This window comes from Mytilus californianus, unplaced genomic scaffold (assembly GCF_021869535.1).
Source record: "Mytilus californianus isolate M0D057914Y unplaced genomic scaffold, xbMytCali1.0.p SCAF_4, whole genome shotgun sequence".
Lineage (NCBI taxonomy): Eukaryota > Metazoa > Mollusca > Bivalvia > Mytilida > Mytilidae > Mytilus > Mytilus californianus.
The window spans coordinates 73,148,275-73,163,031 of NW_026262690.1; the positions used below are offsets into that span (position 1 = coordinate 73,148,275).

General features: G+C 33.6%; 2 long non-coding RNA genes across 9 annotated transcripts in view; one reads left to right on the forward strand and one right to left on the reverse strand.

The window, feature by feature from the left end:
- Window positions 1-14,757, forward strand: part of LOC127738512 (uncharacterized) — a 63,521-nt gene that overhangs the window by 10,726 nt on the left and 38,038 nt on the right. Inside the window, exons 2-3 of one of the 6 annotated variants that reach the window (XR_008000090.1) lie at window positions 2,774-4,509; window positions 7,216-7,228. This is a non-coding gene — a long non-coding RNA (uncharacterized LOC127738512). Of the gene's footprint in view, window positions 1-2,773; window positions 4,852-5,217; window positions 5,863-7,215; window positions 7,229-14,757 lie in introns of those variants that run through there. The other 5 variants (XR_008000085.1, XR_008000088.1, XR_008000089.1 and 2 more) reach the window with 5 other exon arrangements.
- The window catches only part of LOC127738522 (uncharacterized), a 28,010-nt gene that overhangs the window by 9,151 nt on the left and 4,102 nt on the right, over window positions 1-14,757 (reverse strand). The gene's annotated exons all lie outside the window — the stretch shown is intronic.

Sequence of the window (14,757 nt, forward strand, 5' to 3'; positions counted from 1 at the left end):
GAAGTACTTGCACTAGCTGAATCCGGGATCTGTATTGACGTCCGGCTTCTGCTTCTACCACTTGTGCCAACAGGTAACCATCCAGGATTTCTTGGAGAGTTGTCTTTCTTTGACATCTTCTTGCCTTTGTTATATAGGGTATAACCTTTAGTGAACATTTTGAAAATTTAACTGGATCCGTAATATCGCAGCTTGGACTGATAGCATATACTTTGGACATCCTTATATTTATAATCAAGCATTGTATGATATCTGCTTTGATGTACATTTTTTCCTTTGATGCAGTCTGTGGTGTGGATTTCAAGAGACCACCTTCAGAGGCAACTCTGAATAAACAGAGTTTTCTTAGCAGTATCCATCTAAGCCAATTAATCTATTATTAGGGGTCCAGATAAAGATTGTTTTATCCAAATCTATTTAAATATGTTACTTTATCATTTATTAAGAGATTAATTCAACAAAGAAGCATATTTATTTTTTTTATTAATTTTTTAAATAATTTTTTTATGAAAATGCAATATATTTTTTAATAACTATTTTTCTTACAGAAATCTGTTACAAAATTAAAATCTATTTATCTATAAAAATAAACAAAACAGAAAACTTCACTACAAAGTTTATTTCAGAGTAATATTTCAAGGAATAAAGAAATTACACTAGTTTGAAATTTTCTTTACATGTAATCTGACCTGATGTTACACATGAATATTGGTACCTCAGGTAAACAGGCCAAGTACCTGTGAAATGTGTCTAATAAGTGTTTATGTTATATTTTACTTATTACAGATAAGATGAGCAATTTTTTAAGACAAGTTTTGAAAGTGAATTTTCTTTTTAAATGTTTATAATGGAATTTTATTTATATTCAGTGTTGGTATATTAACTAAATTTACAAGAATTTAAGAAAAAAAATAATTTCAATTGAAAAAACATAATGTTTGATAAATTTTCTTTCAGATTCTAGAAATTTAACCATTCAGCTGCTATAGACATTTTATTTTTTAAAGATATCATGTTTAACAAGAAAGTTATTAAACTTTTACTTTTCATAGTAGTTACATGTTTTGAAAGTTTCATGCCAGAAAATGCCTAGAATTATCAACATGAGGGTAGTGTTATTAAAACTATCAGAACTGCCATAAAACTTGTCGGATTGATTTGATATATGGTATGCTAGTTCAATAGAGAATAAGCTTAATGCGTGCCATTTTTCGGGGTGCTATATTGAAGAAAAAGGGTCTAATAGGCCCAAGACCACAATTTATGACCCCACTTTTCGTTGTTCACGAATATAGTTCCCTTTAATTAAAGTGTATTTTTTCTTTATTTTTTTTTCTTTCCTTTTCTCATACATTTCTTAGTTTTTATAAGGTGGAAATGAAAGAAGAGAGCTGAAATAAATTTTTGGATGTTTTATTTTAACTGATTTTGATATGGAAAGAGTGATTAGGCCAGGTGCAAAAAGGTAATATTTACAGTTTTCGGAACATCTCTTGACTCGTCCATAGGGGTATGGATGTGTATTGGCTAAATTTGTAAGATGTAAACGTTCAATTTTTCTGAAACTTGGATATATTTTTGGACTTGTACTGTACATTACACACACAAAAGATTTGACAAAAAAAAACAGGTAATTTTTTTATACGACCGCAAAAAAATTTTTGTGGTCGTATATTGGTATGACGTTGGCGTCGTCGTCGTCCGAAGACACATTGGTTTTCGCACTCTAACTTTAGTTTAAGTGAATGGATCTCTATGAAATTTTACCATATGGTTCAATACCACAAAAGGAAGGTTGGGATTGATTTTGGGGGTTATGGTACCAACATTAAACTAATTAGGGGCCAAAAATAAGCATTTTTGTAACTTCCAGACATAACTTGTGTGTTAGTGTATGGATCTCTCTGACATTGTACCACAAGGTTCCATATCACAAAAGGAATGCTGGGATTGATGATGGGGGTCATTGCCTCAAAATTTTAGGAATTAGGGGCCAAAAAAGGGGCAAAAACAAGCATTTTTCTAGTTTCATGACAATAACTTGTGTGTAAGTGTATGGATCTTTCTGAAATTGTACTACAAGGTTCCATATCACAAAGGGAAAGCTGGAATTGAGTTTGGGGGTAATTGCCCTAAACGTTTAGGAATTGGGGGCCAAAAAGGGGCCAAAAATAATCATTTTTCTAGTTTCCAGACAATAACTTGTGTTCAAGTGTATGGATCTCTCTGAAATTGTACTGCAAGGTACCATACCACAAAGGGAAGGCTGGGATTGAGTTTGGGGGTGATGAATCATAAGGGGGTTCAAAAAATTTGGGGGGGGGGGGGGGGTTTTTCTTTTTTTCCTTTTTTTTTTTCTTTTAAAATTTTCCATTTTAAGTTGGTTATTTCTGATTTATATTTAAAAGCAAATAATAATGATATGGTAGGAGATACACACCAAACAGGATGTGTAAATTATTATATAATATAAGTATTGTGCAATAGCAAGAAATTTTCAATTGCACAGTATTGCACAATAGCAAGAAATCTTCAATTGCACAGTATTGCGCAATAGCAAGAAATCTTCAATTGCACAGTATTGCGCAATTGCAAGAAATATTTAATTGCACAGTATTGTGCAAAAGAAGATACTTGGTATAAATTGCTTATTTCTTGACCAATTTCAATTGGGTTTTATTCTTGAATTCTTGGGGTTCTTTAATATGCTGAATCTAACCGTGTATTTAGCTTTTGGATTTTGGGCCCCGTTTTTAAATTGGTTCACATTGAGGTCCAAAGGGTCCAAAATTAAACTTTGTTTAATTTCATCAAAAATTGAATTATTGGGGTTCTTTGATATGCCGAATCTAACCGTGTATTTAGATTCTTAATTTTTGGTTCCGTTTTCAAATTGGTCTACATTAAGGTCCAAAGGGTCCAAAATTAAATTTAGTTTGATTTTAACAAAAATTGAATTCTTAGGGTTCTTTGATATGCTGAATCTAAACATATATTTAGATTTTTATACGAACGCAAAAAAATTTTGTGGTCGTATATTGGTATGACGTTGGCGTCGTCGTCGTCCGAAGACACATTGGTTTTCGCACTCTAACTTTAGTGAATGGATCTTTTTGAAATTTGACCATAAGGTTAAATACCACAAAAGGAAGGTTGGGATTGATTTTGGGGGTTATGGTACCAACAGTTAAGGAATTAGGGGCCAAAAAGGGGCCTAAAATAAGCATTTTCTAGTTTCCAGACAATAACTTTGGAACGGTGTATGGATCTCTCTGAAATTATACTACAAGTTTCCATACCACAAAGGGATGGTTAGGATTTGCTTTGGGGGGTTATGGCTCAAACCGTTTAGGAATTAGGGGCAAAAAAGGGGGAAAAACAAGGTTGTCCTGGTTAATGGACAAATACTTTAGTACAAAACATAATTTAAAGCAGTGTAAGGGAGATAAATCAAATACATCATTGAAATTATCTCCCTTACACTGCTTTTAAATTATGTATAAAGTAATGGTTAATGAACAATAAAGATAATTTAAAACAGTGTAAGGGAGGTAATCCAAATACAACGTTTTGGTTACTTCCCTTACACTGCTTTTAAATTATGTTTAAAGAAATACATATTTATAAAGGAAGACCAGTAAAAATATCTGCAAATGTTGCATCTTTTTTTTTTACAAAAAAATCCATATGAAAGATTTGACACTATATTTTTAATTCTATTATAAAATAGATTAAGTTAGCACTATGGTAAATTTAAATGGGTAATTATGGTTGCCAACTCCATTGGAAATTTGAATTGAGATTATGACCATATCTTGAGGGAAAGAATTTTTTTGGGAAAAAAAGGGGGGGGGGGGGATAAAAAGAAATTGTGGGGGGTCAATTTTTTCTCATTTCAGATTTCAGAAATTAAAAAGAATTATTCTTCAAATATTATTTTTTTTTCAAATTTCAAATATTGAAAAATTTCAAGAAGTAATCTTTAATTGCACAGTATGGCGCATTAGATTTGTAAAATCTTTGATCACATTTATTTATTTGTTATGCCGAATCTAACAGTGTATTTAGATTTTTAATTTTGGGTCCAGTTTTCAAATTGGTCTACATTAAGGTCCAAAGGGTCCAAAATTAAACTTTGTTTGATTTTAGCAAAAATTGAATATATGAGGTTCTTTGATATGCTGAATCTAAACATGTATTTAGATTTTTGATTTTTGGCCCAGTTTTCAAGTTGGTCCAAATTGGGGTCCAAAATTAAACTTTGTTTGATTTCAACAAAAATTGAATATATGGGGTTCTTTGATATGCTGAATCTAACCATGTATTTAGATTTTTTATTTGTGGACCCCGTTATCAAATTGGTTCATATTGAGGTCAAAAGGGTCCAAAATTAAACTTTGTTTGATTTCATCTAAAATTGAATTATTGGGGTTCTTTGATATTCCAAATCTAACCGTGTATTTAGATTTTTAATTTTGGGTCCTGTTTTTTAAATTGGTCTACATTAAGGTCCAAAGGGTCCAAAATTAAACTTAGTTTGATTTTAACAAAAATTGAATTATTGGGGTTCTTTGATATGCTGAATCTAAACATGTATTTAGATTTTTGATTATGGGCCCAGTTTTCAAGTTGGTCCAAATTGGGGTCCAAAATTAAACTTTGTTTGATTTCAACAAAAATTGAATATATGAGGTTCTTTGATATGCTGAATCTAACCATGTATTTAGATTTTTTATTTGTGGGCCCCGCTATCAAATTGGATCATATTGAGGTCAAAAGGGTCTAAAATTAAACTTTGTTTGATTTCATCAAAAATTGAATTATTGGGGTTCTTTGATATTCCAAATTTAACCGTTTTTTTAGATTTCTAATTTGGGTCCCATTTTTTAAAATTGGTCTTCATTGAGGTCCAAAGGGTCCAAAATTAAACTTAGTTTGATTTTAACAAAAATTGAATTCTTGGGGTTCTTTGATATGCTAAATCTATACATGTGTTTAGATTTTTGATTATGGGCCCAGTTTTCAAGTTGGTCCAAGATAGGGTCCAGTATTTAAACTTTGTTTGATTTCAACAAAAATTGAATATATGGGGTTCTTTGATATGCTGAATCTAAACATGTATTTAGATTTTTGATTATGGGCCCAGTTTTCAAGTTGGTCCAAATTGGGGTCCAAAACTAAACTTTGTGTGATTTCAACAAAAATTGAATATATGAGATTCTTTGATATGCTGAATCTAACCATGTATTTAGATTTTTTATTTGTGGGCCCCGCTATCAAATTGGTTCATATTGAGGTCAAAAGGGTCTAAAATTAAACTTTGTTTGATTTCATCAAAAATTGAATTATTGGGGTTCTTTGATATGCCAAATCTTACCGTGTTTTTAGATTTTTAATTTGGGTCCCGTTTTTTAAATTGGTCTACATTAAGGTCCAAAGGGTCCAAAATTAAACTTAGTTTGATTTTAGCAAAAATTGAATTATTGGGGTTCTTTGATATGCTGAATCTAAACATGTGTTTAGATTTTTGATTATGGGCCCAGTTTTCAAGTTTGTCCAAGTTGGGGTCCAAAATTAAACTTTGTTTGATTTCAACAAAAATTGAAAATATGGGGTTCTTTGATATGCTGAATCTAACCATGTATTTTGATTTTGGACATTGGACCATAATAGGTAAATTAAAAAAATTCAAGTTCTTAGACCACATTCTTTCTGTGTCAGAAACCTATGCTGTGTCAAATATTTAATAACAATCCAAATTCAGAGCTGTATCAAGCTTGAATGTTGTGTCCATACTTGCCCCAACTGTTCAGGGTTCGACCTCTGCGGTCGTATCAAGCTGCGCCCTGCGGAGCAATTTATTTTAATTAGACAAAATGTTATAAAGAACTAATAGAGGAATTAATTGTGGTCTGTGGCCTAAGAGGCTGATACCCAAAATCTTGAAAATAAAGAATGGACCAACTTTATTGGCAGAAAGTCACTTCAAATGATAAATAATATTTGTTTATTGTAATTTTAACTGATATAAATCATGATTCTGTGATAATGTGCATTTTTGGCCATTTTGATGCACTGAAAGCCCTTTGACCCCTGTTTCAGCCCTTTCTGTCAATACTGTTTGACCCCTTTTTATACGACCACAAAAAATCTTTTCGATTGTATATTGGTATGATGTTGGCGTCGTCTATGACGTCCGAAGACACATTGGTTTTCGCACTCTAACTTTAGTTTAAGTGAATGGATCTCTATGAAATTTTACCATAAGGTTCAATACCACAAAAGGAAGGTGGGGATTGATTTTGGGGGTTATGGTACTAACAGTTAAGGAATTAGGGGCCAAAAAGGGGCCAAAAATAAGCATTTTTGTAACTTCCAGACATAACTTGTGTGTTAGTGTATGGATCTCTCTGACATTGTACCACAAGGTTCCATATCACAAAGGGAATGCTGGGATTGATTTTGGGGGTAATTGCCTCAAAATATTAGGAATTAGGGGCCAAAAAAGGGGCAAAAAACAAGCATTTTTATATGGACAAATACTTTAGTTCAAAACATAATTTAAAGCAGTGTAAGGGAGATAAATCAAATACATCATTTAAATTACCTCCCTTACACTGCTTTTAAATTATGTATAAAGTAATGGTTTATGAACAATTTAGACAATTTAAAACAGTGTAAGGGAGGTAATCCACATACGACGTTTTGATTACTTCCCTTACACTGCTTTTAAATTATGTTTAAAGAAATGCATATTTATAAAGGAAGACCAGTAAAAATATCTGCAAATGATGCATCTTTTTTTTTTTACAAAAAAATCCATATGAAAGATTTGACACCATATTTTAAATTCTGTTATAAAACAAATTAAGTTAGCACTATGGTAAATTTAAATGGGTAATTATGGTTGCAAATTCCATTGGAAATTTGAATTGAGATTATGACCATATCTTGAGGGAAAGAATTTTTGGGGGATAAGGGGGGAGGGTAATTCTCATTTCAGATTTCAAAAATTAAAAAGAATTATTCTTCAAATATTATTTTTTTTTCAAATTTCAAATATTGAAAAATTTCAAGAAGTAATCTTTAATTGCACAGTATGGCGCTTTAGATTTGTAAAATCTTTGACCACATTTATTTATTTGTTATGCCAAATCTGACTGTGTATTTAGATTCTTAATTTTGGGTCCAGTTTTCATATTGGTCTACATTAAGGTTTAAAGGGTCCAAAATAAAACTTAGTTTGATTTTATCAAAAATTGAAGATATGGGGTTCGTTGATATGCTGAATCTAAATATGTATTTAGATTTTTGATTTCGGGCCCAGTTTTCAAGTTGGTCCAAATTGGGGTCCAAAATTAAACTTTGTTTGATTTCAACAAAAATTGAATATATGGGGTTCTTTGATATGCTGAATCTAACCATGTATTTAGATTTTTTATTTGTGGGCCCCGCTATCAAATTGGTTCATATTGAGGTCAAAAGGGTCCAAAATTAAACTTTGTTTTATTTCATCAAAAATTGAATTATTGGGGTTCTTTGATATGCCAAATGTAACCGTGTATTTAGATTTTTAATTTTGGGTCCAGTTTTCAAATTGGTCTACATTCAGATCCAAAGGGTCCAAAATTAAACTTAGTTTGATTTTAACAAAAATTGAATTCTTGGGGTTTTTTGATATGCTGAATCTAAACATGTGTTTAGATTTTTTATTATGGGCCCAGTTTTCAAGTTGGTCCAAGTTGGGGTCCAAAACTTAACTTTGTTTGATTTCAACAAAAATTGAATATATGGGGTTCTTTGATATGCTGAATCTAACCATGTATTTTGATTTTTGGGCCCCGTTATCAAATTGGTCCACATTGAGGTCAAAAGGGTCCAAAATTAAACTTTGTTTGATTTCATCAAAAATTGAATTCTTTGGATTCTTTGATATGCTGAATCTAACCATTTATTTAGATTTTGGATATTGGACCATAATAGGTAAATTATAAATTTTAAAGTTCTTAGACCACATTCATGCTGTGTCAATATTTAATCACAATCCAAATTCAGACCTGTATCAAGCTTGAATGCTGTGTCCATTTTAAGTTGGTTATTTCTGATTTATATTTAAAAGCAAATAATAATGATATGGTAGGAGATACACACCAAACAGGATGTGTAAATTATTATATAATAAGTATTGTGCAATAGCAAGAAATTTTCAATTGCACAGTATTGCACAATAGCAAGAAATCTTCAATTGCACAGTATTGTGCAATAGCAAGAAATCTTCAATTGCACAGTATTGCGCAATAGCAAGAAATATCCAATAGCACAATATTGCGCAATAGCAAGAAATTGTCAATTGTACAGTATTGCGCAATAGCAAGAAATATTTAATTGCACAGTATTGTGCAAAAGAAGATACTTCGTATAGATTGCTTATTTCTTGACCAATTTCAATGGGGTTTTATTCTTGAATTCTTGGGGTTCTTTAATATGCTGAATCCAACCGTGTATTTAGTTTTTGGATTTTGGGCCCCGTTTTTAAATTGGTCCACATTGAGGTCAAAAGGGTCCAAAATTAAACTTTGTTTGATTTCATCAAAAATTGAATTATTGGGGTTCTTTGATATGCCGAATCTAACCGTGAATTTAGATTCTTAATGTTTGGTTCCGTTTTCAAATTGGTCTACATTAAGGTCCAAAGGGTCCAAAATTAAACTTAGTTTGATTTTAACAAAAATTGAATTCTTAGGGTTCTTTGATATGCTGAATCTAACCATGTATTTAGATTTTGGATATTGGACCATAATAGGTGAATGTCCAATTTAAAATTTTTAAGTTCTTAGACCACATTCATTCTGTGTCAGAAACCTATGCTGTGTCAAATATTTAATCACAATCCAAATGCAATGCTGTATCAAGCTTGAATGTTGTGTCCAAACTTGCCCCAACTGTTCAGGGTTCGACCTCAACGGTCGTATCAGCCTGCGCTCAGCGAAGCATTTTATTAGTTTTTAAGTGCCTGCGCCAACGTGACCCAGGAATTTTTTTATTCCAATGTCATGAGAACTGTTTTTGCTGTCTAAATCGCCATAATTTTCTCAGGGTCACGTAGGCGCACACTATTAAATTTTAAGAAACAATGGCCAAATATCGTAATTTTTCCTTCTTTTGGCGTTTTTGATGCCCTTTTACACCCCTCACCTCACCCATTTTCTGAAATTAATGCTTTTGAAGTTCATTCAAACAAACTTCAAACCTAAGGGAATATTTTAACGTGATAAGTAGCTTTCCAAAACAAATTTTGAAAAATGAGAAAATAGGGGGACCAAAAACGGGCCCTTATCGTACCTTGTCCTTTGGGTAGTGTCACTTTTACAGTTCGTGATTTATGGCCCTTTATAACGTTATATGCAAGCGGGGGCATCATCTGTGTCTAGATTTTTGATTATGGGCCCAGTTTTCAAGTTGGTCCAAATCGGGGTCCAAAATTAAACTTTGTTTGATTTCAACAAAAATTGAATATATGGGGTTCTTTGATATGCTGAATCTAACCATGTATTTAGATTTTGGATATTGGACCATAATAGGTGAATGTCCAATTTAAAATTTTTAAGTTCTTAGACCACATTCATTCTGTGTCAGAAACCTATGCTGTGTCAAATATTTAATCACAATCCAAATGCAATGCTGTATCAAGCTTGAATGTTGTGTCCATACTTGCCCCAACTGTTCAGGGTTCGACCTCTGCGGTCGTATCAAGCTGCGCCCTGCGGAGCATTTTATTAGAATATATTACTACTCTAATGTCTTTCTAAACATTATTTCTTCAAAATGGATGCATTTTTTCAAAAATATAGGCTAAAACTGAATGATAGCTCTGCACCTGGCTATAATGGGCAGTGTCAAATTTGGACAGGTTTATGTACACCTAATGGCAAATATGGGGTTATTAATTGTAAATTTCCAGATGCCAGAGGGTGGAGACAAATGCATGTGCACAGGCTTGCCTACATGGTGCATCATCAGAATATTTTTATTGATAAAACTTTTGATGTTTCGCATCTGTGCCACAATTGGAAATGCATTACTGTCGAACATCTGTCGTTGGAACCTCATGGTTTCAACAACAGCCGACAGTCATGCGCTTCAACCCGTTCCTGCTTGGGCCACCCAGATCCCCTCCCTCCGTGCAGAGTGGAGTTAAAAATGGACAATAATAATTTGGGTAAAATATTAATTGGGTACATTTATTATACTACCTCAAAAAATTTTGCGGTCGTATATTGGTATGACGTCATCGTCGTCTGGTGTCGTCCGAAGACACATTGGTTTTCGCACTCTAACTTTAGTTTAAGTGAATGGATCTCTATGAAATTTTACCATAAGGTTCAATACCACAAAAGGAAGGTTGGGATTGATTTTGGGGGTTATGGTACCAACAGTTAAGGAATAAGGGGCCAAAAATAAGCATTTTTGTAACTTCCAGACATAACTTGTGTGTTAGTGTATGGATATCTCTGAAATTGTACCACAAGGTTCCATATCACACAGGGAATGCTGGGATTGATTTTGGGGGTAATTGCCTCAAAATATTAGGAATTAGGGGCCAAAAAAGGGGCAAAAACAAGCATTTTTCTAGTTTCATGACAATAACTTGTGTGTAGGTGTATGGATCTTTCTGAAATTGTACTACAAGGCTCCATATCACAAAGGGAAAGCTGGAATTGAGTTTGGGGGTAATTGCCAAAAACGTTTAGGAATAAGGGGCCAAAAAGGGGCCAAAAATAAGCATTTTTCTAGTTTCCAGACAATAACTTGTGTTCAAGTGTATGGATATCTCTGAAATTGTACCACAAGGTTCCATATCACACAGGGAATGCTGGGATTGATTTTGGGGGTAATTGCCTCAAAATATTAGGAATTAGGGGCCAAAAAAGGGGCAAAAAACAAGCATTTTTCTAGTTTCATGATTATAACTTGTGTGTAAGTGTATGGATCTTTCTGAAATTGTACTACAAGGTTCCATATCACAAAGGGAAAGCTGGAATTGAGTTTGGGGGTAATTGCCCAAAATGTTTAGGAATAAGGGGCCAAAAAGGGGCCAAAAATAAGCATTTTTCTAGTTTCCAGACAATAACTTGTGTTCAAGTGTATGGATCTTTTTGAAATTGTACTGCAAGGTACCATACCACAAAGGGAAGGCTGGGATTGAGTTTGGGGGTGATGAATCATAAGGGGGTTCAAAAAATTTGGGGGGGGGGATTTTTTTTTTTTTTTCCTTTTTTTCCTTTTTTCCTTTTTTTTTTCTTTTAAAATTTTCCATTTTAAGTTGGTTATTTCTCTGTTTTATATTTAAAAGCAAATAATAATGATATGGTAGGAGATGCACACCAAACAGGATGTGTAAATTATTATATAATAAGTATTGTGCAATAGCAAGAAATTTAAAATTGGAGTTATCTTCCTTTGACCATGATTATAGTTGAATCAACGACAATCAATGCTTTATACAATGCAATGTTTAATTTTGACTACCACTGATAAAACACAGATCAAGTTGAATTTGGGTAGTGTCAGTTTAACCATTATTGAGTTATGCCCCTTTATAAATAGAAAGATTGCAAAATTTTTTAGTTTCCATTCTGTAACTGAAGTTTTCCCCAGCCAAACATTGTGAAACCTATACACAATATTCATTCCAACAAAACTCAGTAAAGATCAAGTACATTTTTTTTGTTTCAGTTCTCTAACTTGAGTTTGCCTCAACCAAATGTTATGAAACTTATACACAATGCTAATTACTACATAATACAGATTAAGTACGAAATTAGGTGGCAACACTTTTACCATTCTAGAGTTATGTCCCATTATAAACATAAAAATTGCTGAATTTTTATACGCCCGTTTACGGGACGTATTATGGTATACCTCTGTCCGTCCGTCCGTCTGTCCGTCGTCAACATGTTGGACATTAACTCAAAAATGCTTTAACCAATTTGCATAAAACTTTGGTGAATTGTTTATATCTATTGACGTGAGCTCCCTTTCGTTTTTTATAAAATTTAGATTTTACGTTTCCGAGTTATGGGGTTTTATTCATTAAAAAAAGGGGGATTTTCCAGTTTTCGGACAATAAGTCAAGAATGCTTTCACCAACTTGCAAGAAATTGTGGTGAATTGTTTATATCTATTGACATGAGCTCCCTTTCGATTTTTATAACTTTTAGATTTTACGTTTCTGAGTTACAGGGTTTTATTCATAAAAAAAGGGGGGATTTTCCAGTTTTCGGACAAAAACTAAAAAATTCTTTCAGCAATTCATATGAAACTTTGGTGAATTGTTTGTATGTATTGATGTAAGCTCCCTTTAGAATTTTATAAATTTTACATTTTACATTTCTGAGTTATGGGGTTTTATTCATTAAAAAAAGGGGTGATTTTTCCAGTTTTCGGACAATAACTCAAAAATGCTGTCACCAATTCTCACTAAACTTTGGTGAATTGTTTATATCTATTGATGTAAGCTCCCTTTTTATTTCCATAAATTTTTAGTATGACATTGAGAATTAATTGAACTTTATTTGTTTATAGTCTGACAACAGATTTACTAAGTATTGGGGACTATTGCACAACAGCAAGAAATCTTTAATTGAATACAAATTCAATTCATATAACCAATTTCAAGTTCTTTGACTACATTTATTCAGAAACCTATAATATGTCAAATATTTAATTACAATCCAAATTCAGACCTGAATCAAGCTTGAATATTGTGTCCATTTTTTCCCCAACTGTTCAGGGTTGGACCTCTGCGAGCGTATCTAGCTGCACTCAGCGAAGCAGTTTATTTAGTTTGTCTCAACCAAATGTTGTAAAACTTATACACAACCGTTCTAGAGTTATGCGTCATTACAAATAGAAAAATTGCTGAATTTTTAGTTTCTGTTCTCTACTTAAGTTAGCCTCAACCAAATGTTATGAGACTTACACACAATGCTTATTACCACAAAACTCAGATCAAGTTCAAATTTGGATAGTGTCACTTTTACCGTTCTTCAGTTATGTCCCTTTATAACTATATGATATGCAAGCGGGGGCATCATATGTGTCCACATGTGGACACTATCCACATTTATTTTAATATTTAGGTGGTCCTAAAAAGGACCTTTTATGATTCTGTTTGCTGTTGATCTATTTGTGGATCAACTGGTATCTCAGTCTGCAGCAGGTCTTGGAAGCTTTGGTTTGCAGTAGCTGTCGTGGAACTTTAAGGCAGGCTGTGGATCTAATTGACCTTTGCTGTAATGGTCATGCTTTTTATTCATTTCTCTCCATGTCTTGTGCTCAGCTAGCTTTTCTGCATTCTGCTTTAATCTCCTTTCTTGAACCGCTGGTCTAAGTATATAATCCTGGTTGTATTTAAAGTCAGTGTCCATTTTCTTCAGGTGAAGTTTACTTCGTTCTGAAAGGTCTACTCCTAGATTCGTACATTTCAGTTGGGTCGAGGTTCCCGGCATGTTGTTATTTCTATGTACTTCTGAAGCAAGTCGTCCTTTCCATAAATTTGTGTTTTATCCATTTGCAGGGCAGTGATTTGGTATGTGGACAAGTAAGATGAACGACTCCACCAGTTAAGTGCAGCATCACCTTTGCAGACAATAGAATTTTCCTGACATAGGGTGCAGTCACCATCATAGCAGCGAAGAGTTGCATCTAGAACTTTTGGTAAGTCTTTACTTATTTCATCAATGTTTTTGTCGTACTTTTCCATCAGTTTATTTATTATCATGGAGCATCTGCACTTGAGATCTTTGCTAAACACTGTCTTCAGTTGTCTATTTTCCTCTCTTGTTTTTCCATGGAACATTCCCGCACTGTATTGAGCTCGATTAGAGGCCCTGAATTGAGACTGTCCAAATTGTACTGGATCTGCCAGTCTTTCTACCTTCCACATTGGTTCGAGAGCTTTAATGGCATCTTCAATACCTCTAGCTGAACGTCCATCTCCATCTGTGGTCACATACCGTACAAGAAATTTCTGTAGTCCTAGCTGGTTTCCAATCTCTTTTCCCAGCTCATACTCTGACAGGGAAGCAGCTCTGTATAAATTTGCTGTACAGTCTTCATGGCCTGGACATTCTATTGGAAAGCCTTTACCTCTAAGCCAAGCCCCTTTCCAACACATCTTATTCTGCACAACTGCAGCTACAATAAACTTTCTGTCTGTCATTGTTTCAATACCAAGTGCGAATACTTGAGTGGCATTCTGACCGGGCTTCTTTTTACTAACAATTGTGTTGCTGTTGTATTGAGCATCCACAGTTATGTTAATTTCATTTTCTGGTACACCTCTCTTTCTGTTGACTTCTTTGACTTGTTCAAGTTTCTGTGCCATGTCTGTTTTATTGAGTTTGACCATTTCAGCTGCTTCTCTGTTAGATGTGCGTTGCATACTGCTTCGACATGGTGTTGGTGTATCCACTCCTGCAAGTAGTTGCTGCATCATGGTATTTCCAATTGGGCAATCCTGCAAAGCGGATGCAAGGGCTACATTTGGTTGTCCTGTGTTGGGTCCTGGTTTGCCATTAGCTATTTCTTTATACATCTTCATTCTGTCTCCAATAAAACCACAGGTTATGCATTTCAGGGTATACTGCCAGCAAGTTCCCCACTTTTTCTGTTCCTGATAGTCGACATTAAACTTAGGACAGGAGGGTGAGTTCACTTGGTGTTTATCAAAAGTAGTGTTGTACAAGCTGAGTG